This window comes from Diceros bicornis, chromosome 2, assembly GCF_020826845.1.
Source record: "Diceros bicornis minor isolate mBicDic1 chromosome 2, mDicBic1.mat.cur, whole genome shotgun sequence".
Lineage (NCBI taxonomy): Eukaryota > Metazoa > Chordata > Mammalia > Perissodactyla > Rhinocerotidae > Diceros > Diceros bicornis.
The window spans coordinates 86806747-86815575 of NC_080741.1; the positions used below are offsets into that span (position 1 = coordinate 86806747).

The window sequence follows — 8829 nt, forward strand, 5'->3', positions numbered from 1 at the left end:
TCTGGTCCCATGTCCGGTTCCTGCCCTCGACTCGCTATGTGATCTTGAGCAAGCCCCTGTCTCCATTTGAGCCTGAGTTTCCCCTCATTAACAGAGGACCCGAGGCCGAACTGGCGATCTCCAGACACCTGGGCTTCCAGGAGGGGCTCTTGTCTAGCCTGGGTGGGAGTGGGGTCCAGGGAGCATAGGCCGTGCCCAGGACGAGGGACCTCCCTTAGGGGAGGCCTGTCAGCGCCCAGCGGTGCAGGCTGCCGCTGGGTTTGGGGGGCCGGGCGCGGGGGACTGGGTGCTGGGGGCTGGGGTCCCGCTCTGACTCTCCGCCGCTCACCCTCCTGATGTTCCCGCTGCCGCATGTGTCCAGCAGGTTGATATATACCCTCTGGATCCGGATATCTTTCTCCGTCGGGGCAGCCACTTCGTCGTCTTCAGCTCCGGTGGGAGCCGCGCTGGTTACTAACGGGAAAGCGTCCGTCTGGTCGCCGGGGAGGTGGGCGGGCGCGGGGACCGACGGGATGGGCCGGGCCGGGCGGGCCGGGCGGGCCGGGGCCCCGGGGGCCGCCGGGGAGGTGGGCGGGCGCGGGGACCCACGGGATGGGACGGGGCGGGGCCCCGGGGGCGGGGCGGGGCCGCCGGGGAGGTGGGCGGGCCCGGGGAAACCACCGGGCCGGGGCGGGGCGGGGCCCCGGGGGCGGGGGCGGGGCCCCGGGGGCGGGGCGGGGCCTGCCGGGGAGGCGGGGCGGGCGGCTGCCCCGCGAGCGGTCCCTGCGGTACCGCGTGCTTTTGGCACAGCGCGTCCTCTCTCGGAGCGTCCCAGGGCCTCGCCACGAGGGGCCGCGTGATCCTGCTCCCTTTCACCTCTTTCCTTCAGAAACTCTGGAAACACGTCCCAGTGTCCCCTTGACAGCGAGGACTAAAACTACTGACGACTCTGGTAAAAAGCAAAGCCCACAGCCCGCCTCTCCTGAAATGCTGGAGTTAATTAACGGTCCCCTGTGGGATGGTCTGACCAGGAGGACGTGACATAATCGACTACTGCAAAGAAGGGCTGTTGCCATGGAGTTTTGGGTCCGGGACAACCCAAAGACAGTGTGTGTGGTCCCCACTGTGCAGCCAGTTGCTGCTTGGTCCACGGGGCTCAACTGGCTTAGGGGTCCTTTCAAAGCAGTTCCAGAAAGACCTCTGGGGGTGGGGTGGGCTAGGGGGCGGCCAGAGGCCGTGCGGCCGGGCATTCGCCCACATTCACCAGGGGATGGAATATACACTTTTGACCTTTCCAAATAAGATTATACATGCAGTTGCTGAGATAAACTGACAAAAGATAATTAGCTGGTGTTATCACAGGACCGCAAAGGTCGTGGTGGAGTGGGAATACATCTTGCTATTTTCTTGGAATAGCCTGATTCTATTGAAATACTTTTGTGCTTTAAACATTATGTAAGTATTTAACACATGCAACAATTTTTTGGCATTTTTAAAAATACTAATTGCCTCAAAAAATGGAGGTGGCGCGGGAGCTCCAGACAGCCTGGAGGCTCTGGGCACTCGGGAGATTCAGCTTCACTGACTTCCAGCTCTGCAGCCATTTGTGGGAGACTGGGACCAATCTTGGAACCTTCTCCAAACAGTTCAATTGGCTGTAAAACAGGAGTGAAATCACCAGCCTAACAGGGCTGTTAGGATTAAATAAGACATATATGAAAACATTTTAGGAAGTGGTCCTCAAAGGTGAAATTTTCTTTTTTCCTGCAAGGCTAAGGCACACTTCTACAAATCGGGAACCTTTTCATTCATTCAGTTTTTTGGGTCTCCACCCCCTTTTCTTTTTTATCCATATGTCTCATTAAAATTTCTTTTTTGTTGATAAAATAATTAACACTTTGAAATTTTGCAAACAATTTGGAAATAGCTTGCTCATAGCAACATTCTTTTTTTAAGATTATTAACAAGAAAGTGTATCGATTTAAATGTAAAAATACTCGTGCAAGACCAGTGCAAAACTCGATGGAATAAATATTCTTCAGCATTCTTTCAAATGACTTGTAAGATCAAATATTCTGGAATTCACTAGATAACTCATTTCCAGATTTTTAGTTTGTCCCTATTGATATGCAGTTAAGCAGGTAAGTACTTGGAAATTTATTCAACTGGTCATGCTATTATAAAATATAACTCACCTCTGTTTCATTTTTGTTGTTTACACTATTGATAACAAGTAGATAAGCTAGCGCCATAGTTAGAAGTAGATGGCTTCCATGGAATTTTATATCTGATCATATTGGTAGGTTAGGAAAGGAGATTCTATTGATTAATTCCATTATACCAAGTAACCTTTCTTTTACTGTTATTCTTTTCCTCTTTCAAAATCAGCTTTCATATAACCACGAATTTCGGGTGATGCTTTTATTAACGTGTACTGTATGGGGATAGTTGGGGGAGTCAGAAGACCTGGGTTCTGCCTAACTCGACTGCTCACAGGTGGGCTGCTGAGCAAGTCCCTCAATCTGTCCAAATCTCAGCTGTGTCATCCACAAAATAAAGGGGTCAAAGGCAGAGTTCTCAACATGGCACATAGCAGAATCTCAGTGTTTTCCTACTCTGTTCCCCCTTAGCAATCAAACAGCACGTTTTGTGTTTTTGAACACTGGAGAGAGAATGGTGCAGTTTGAACACTGGAGAGAGAATGGTGCAGGGTTGTGATGGAAGAAGCTAATGATCAGTACACCATCAGCTGCTGCTGATTAGCTGTGTGGGAAGTCTAACAATTGATTCTGGACCTGGAGGAAAGGTGGGAAGAGTGTCATTATGGGAAATGAGGTATGCACTCTTTTTTCTTCATCCTCTTCAAGGATCCTGGGAGCAGACACAACTCAGCACGACTTGGTGCTTTTGCTAGAAAGAAACGTTCATCAACTACCTGAACCCCATATCTATTGCATTTCCCCTCCAATTAGTACATACAAGCTAATGCAGAAAATGTGAAAAAGCATAAAGAAAATGAAAATTACCTATCTCAACAGCTAGTGATGACTACTATTAACATTGTAGAATATTTTATTTCATTTTTCCTTCTGTTGCATATAAGGATTACTTTTCAAAATAAATCATAGTTTTATATCCTTTTTTTCATGTAGTATAATTTTTCCGCACTGTCATTTTTTTTCACAATTTTAATGGCTGCATATTTTTCCATCAAAAGGATGTCATAATTTAACCACTTTTTAGAGCCTTTCCAATTTTCCACTAGAGAAAATGAACATCCTTGTCGTATATCTTCTGCTGAATCATTTCCCTATGCTAGACTGTTAGGATATTACAGTACAGAAGTTATAAGCTTTGTAAAAGCTCTATCGCCAAGGTTTTCCAGAAAGGTTTTACCAATATATCCTCCAACAGAATGTAAGAGTGCCCCTTACTAAATCTTTGTTGATATTGTTATATTTAAATAAGAGGGGGCCGGCCCCGTGGCTTAGTGGTTGGGTGCGCGCGCTCCGCTGCTGGTGGCGCGGGTTTGGATCCCGGGTGCGCACCGACGCACCGCTTCTCCCGCCATGCTGAGGCCGCGTCCCACATACAGCAACTAGAAGGATGTGCAGCTATGACATACAACTATCTACTGGGGCTTTGGGGGAAAAAAAAGGAGGAAGATTGGTGATAGATGTTAGCTCAGAGCCGGTCTTCCTCAGCAAAAAGAGGAGGATTAGCACGGATGTTAGCTCAGGGCTGATCTTCCTCACAAAAATACATAAATAAATAAATAAAAAGAAATTATTAGATTACTAGGTGAAATGGCCCAACATAGCTAAACTCATTTTTCTTTCTTGAATCACTGGTCAGGTTGAATATCTTTCAAGTGGTTACTGGTCATTTGTATATTTTTCTGAATTGCTTGATCATATTATTTACCCATTCTTCTCATTTTTTTCTTATTGATTTGTAAGAATTATTTATTTAGAGTTTCTTTTTTTCTTTTGGAAGTGAAATTAAGGCTTAATTTATTTGGTTAAATTCTTTAAACAACCTAGATAAAATAAAGGTTTTATTATCTAGTGGAGGTTTTAATATCTGTGTAGTTTTGTTAATGTTTTCTCTCTCTTGTTCCTCTTACATTGTAATAAGAAGACCATATCATTTCACATCAAAATGTAACAATAGAGAATTCAGAAATGGAAGGGCAGGCCCGGTGGTGTAGCAGTTAAGTTTGCATGCTCTGTTGCAGCAGCCCAGGGTTCACAGGTCCGGATCACGGGCGCGGACTGATGCACTGCTTGTCAAGCCATGCTGTGGCAGCGTCCCATATAAAGTAGAGGAAGAGGGGCACAGATGTTAGTCCAGGGCCAATCTTCCTCAGCAAAAAGAGGAGGATTGGCAACAGATGTTAGCTCAGGGCTAATCTTCCTCACCAAAAAAAAAAAAAAACAAAAAGGAAACAGGAGTTCTTGGAATCAATCATTTATCACAAAACAAACAATTTCAATTTTTAAACATACAGTCACTTTTCTTCATACTTAACTCAAAGCGAGTAAACAGAATTTTGTTTCAAATTTACAAATATCCTTTACATTTAGCTTGAGATTAAGCATGAGAAAGTTCAACTTGAAGTTAGACTTCATTGCCCAAACAGGTAAGCATCTGAAAATAAAGCTGAGAATGAACATGCATTTATCAAACATAATTAAAGCATTCCAGTGAAGTTTGACAATGAATAGTAACACAAACTGAACTTTAATTTGCTCTGGTCCATATGATCTTCAGAGTCTACAAGTACCTATTTTTTAATAATGATTAAAAAAAGTCTGCAAATGACAAATTATAAAGGTCTGACCAGATACAGAATTTTAGCTCAACATTTCTACAGCTGCTGCTTTAGACTACTTTTAAACAAACAACTCCCCAATCTTTATTATTCAACGTGTACTTGAAAACGTAGCAGCACAGTATAGTTTATTTTTATAAATATTAGTACCTGTAATAAAATATAAAATACAGAGTCTCTTTTTTTCAAATATTAAGTCTCTGAATGCTCCACTCATCCTTTGGTTTCAAACGCATACAATGCACTCGCATTATATAAATCATAGATTTAGTGATGAGACAGAACACTACATCTGTTGGGGAAGGAGGGGTGCTGTGGGAATACCAAAGCACTACACTACAGAAAGTAAACGTTGAAGCAAAAACATTCTGAATATGTACTGTGCATTGTGTAAACAAATGTTTATAATAAGAATCAACACAGGCCAAAATATTGTTTTCTCGGAAATCAAAATCTTCTTTCTTTTAAATCACACACATTGAAGAAGCTTTTTTTTTTTTTTTTTTTTGGTGAGGAGATCAGCCCTGTGCTAACATCCGCCAATCCTCCTCTTTTTTTGCTGAGGAAGACGGCCCTGGGCTAACATCTGTGCCCATCTTCCTCCACTTTATATGGGACGCCGCCACAGCATGGCTTGCCAAGCAGTGCGTCGGTGCGCGCCCGGGATCCGAACCAGCGAACCCCAGGCCGCCGCAGCGGAGCGCGCGCACTTAACCGCTTGCGCCACCGGGCTGGCCCGTGAAGAAGCTTTTTGTTAAGAAAAAGAATGGAGCCTCTTCCTGTATTTGCTTATGTGCTTAAATAGCTTGGAAACAAGTAACTATCACATTCATTTGCTAAAGGTTTGTCCTCTTAGTTGGGTGGCTGTTGCAAACAAGGAATACAGAACTATTTCAGTATGTGTTTTTTGTTTAATACTAGCTAAGTAATATATAATTAATTCATCTTTATTAGTCCATATTAGTGATATAGAGTAAGTGAAGCACTGAATTTCAAATTTTGTGCAGGGCAAACTAGTTTATAATTTGTTTCCAATAAGGATAGTAGCAAAATAATTACTACAAAGTCAGTGCAAGCTAGCAGTAAACCCCTGATTTCGCAAGCTAATGAAAGTTTGACGTTAGGTCATTTTAATTCCTATATTACTGTGCAAACCTAGAATTTCCTATGTAAAAGAGAGTGCTGGCAGCATTTAAGTCCTCTGATAACAGAATGAAACACTGATAAGGTTTCCAAATGCAGAGATACTATATGAAGAAATCTGATTGTCTTAATGATGGTGTCACAGCAATGGCCTCACGATTCCCTTAATGAATCAGAAACCAAAAAAGACAATTCATTAGTGAATAAAATTCTGAGTCAAAGCCTAAATTTAAAGCAAGAAATGATAAAGACACAAAACCAAAGATGCATTTTCTTCTACGACCATATGCAAGAATTTCAAGCTTTATGTCAAGGTTTTGGACCAGCAGCAGCTCCCTCTAAAAGGAAATGGCTGTGTCATGACTGTCCATCCCTTTTCAAAGCTTCCAGTCTTGGAAAGAGTGTTTCCAAATGCTTCCCAGTAGGCGGGGCTGAGTGTATCCAACAAGGAGTAGAGTGTTTCATGGTAGGGAGTCTGTAAATGATCATCCACCTGGTCAAAAGCATAACCTACCACCCTAAGCCCTGCTTCAGTGAGCTCCAGGCAATATCTGTTCCTTTCTCTTGTCTCCACATTGCTATAGACCACATCACCTGCACAGCGCAGGTTTTTTGAGACAAACATGTTGTTAACAGCAAAGAGAAAATTGTTTACAACTGCCTCAGATTCTAGCCTCATGTCTTTTATATCAGTTCTATCAAAACCATTAAGCTTTGCATCTTCTTCAAATCCTGACACACCACTCAGCTATATGGGCTTACAGTCTGTTTCCATTCTGCGAGCACCCCGTGTCCCCTTCCTGCTTCCCGAGGCATCGCACTCTGTGTTCTTTCACCAGGCTAGGGTATCCTGCCATCCTCTTTCTTCCAGAACAAACCCAAGTCCACGTGTGAGACACTGACCTGAGGTCTAGTTTAGAGGATGACACCTTAGGAGGAGAATGTGGCCTTATAAAGAACATAATGGCTTAAAGTAAGGGCTGTGGCCTCAATTCTTGAGCTTGGTAGAGAAAGGAGACCCAGACATTTGGAAGCATCAATGGAAGAGGAGAATTTGAGGACACAGGACATGTGAAGAGTTGCTGGTGTGTCAGGAGGGCATTCCGGTCAATCCAAGATTAAGCTTTCTGTGCGTCTCCAGACCTTGAAGTGTTCAGGGGCTGAGGACAGTAAGGGAGACTTTTTCGCTTTTTCTTAGCAATTTAAATAGCTTGGAAGGTAATTAAAATCAGCTGGATGTTACTCTGGTGTGATTTTTTTTTTTAAAACAATTTATTCCTTTTTCTGGTGAGGAAGATTGTTGCTGAGCTAATGTCTGTGCCAATCTTCCTCTATTTTTTGTATGTGGGACGCCGCCACAGCATGGTTGATGATCGGTGTGGTGTGTAGGTCTGTGCCCAGGATCAGGATCGGGATCTGAACCTGCAAACCCCAGGCCACCGAAGCAGAGTGCACGAACTTAACCACTATGCCACCGGGCTGGCCCGCTCTAGTGCCATCTTCCAATAAGGGTGATAATACCAACCTGCCTAACGAACATGGAGATGACAACAAGGACACTTGTGGGCATTAAACAGAGAAAGCTAAACGCTCACAGTCTTCTGCAGGGTCCATAAACAACTAAAATCACTTTCTTTCCAGCTGCCCAATATCAGGACACTGGTCTCACTGCCAGTGGCTAGCTGGGCCAGGAAACCAAAGTTCATGGTTTCCAATCTGTTTATGGCTTTTCTTTCTCCCCTCTTCCCTCTGTCTTTTATACAAATCCTCTTCTAGGCTTCTTCAGATGAAGTCCATCTGTACGGGTTCCCTCTTTACAAGTAAACAGTGTACAAATAATTAACTCAATGTCTGAGCTATTCTTGGACTCTAGGCTCTATCACTGCTAGCTGGCAAATGCCCTTTGGCATGTCACTTAACCTCTTGGGCCTCATTTTTCTCCTCTGTAAAATGGAGATAATAGCTCCCACCTCTGAGATCATTGCAAAGATTAAACAAGATAATCCAGGAAGAGTTACATACACGCCTGACATGTAGTAATGCTATTGCTACAGTCATTATATTTTGTATCAGTTTCCTATTGCTGCTGTAACACATTACCACAGACTTAGTGGTTACCAACACAAATTTATTCCCTTATAGTTCTGAAGGTGGAAGGTCTGAAATGAGCCTTACAAGGCTAAAAGTCTGGGTGTCAGCAGTGCTGCATTCTTTCTGTAGGCTCTAGAGGAGGATTAATTTGGCTTTTCCAGCTTCTAGAGGCTGCCTGCATTCCTTGGCATGGGGTCCCATCCTCCCTCTTCAAAGCCCACAGTGTAGCATCTTCTGATCTCTCTCCTTGATTCTGAACCTTCTGCCTCCCTCTTATAATGACCCTTGTGATCACATTGGGCCCACTCAGATAATCTCATCTCAAGATCTTTAATCTAATCACACTGCAAATTCCCTTTTGCCATATAAGGTAACATGCTCACAAACTATGGGGCTTAGAAGATGGACATCTTCTAACGTTGTTAGAAGGGAGAGAGGTCATTGTGTGTCTATCACAATTATTAATATTTTTATCAAACTAGCTCATTTAACTTATTTAACCCTCATTAAACCCCGTGAAGTAAATACTATTTTATTCCCATTTGTATTCCGAGGCACAGAGAAGTTAAGAAACTTTCCCGAGGTCACATAGCCAATAAGTGGTGAAGGAGCAATTCCAACCGAGGAAGTTGGCTTCCGGAATTCATGTTCCCATGAGCTGAAATATGTAAACTGGCACATAGTAAGTACTCTATTAATGTTAGCTATTATTATTATTTATTTATTTAAACTTATTTATTTATTATTTATATATTCAGTAGAAATATATATTTATATATATA

General features: G+C 43.3%; 1 pseudogene; it reads right to left on the minus strand.

Moving 5' to 3' along the window:
- Positions 1-6313: 6313 nt before the first annotated feature.
- LOC131411241 (GSK3B-interacting protein-like) lies at positions 6314-6737 on the minus strand (annotated as a pseudogene).
- Positions 6738-8829: the final 2092 nt, after the last annotated feature.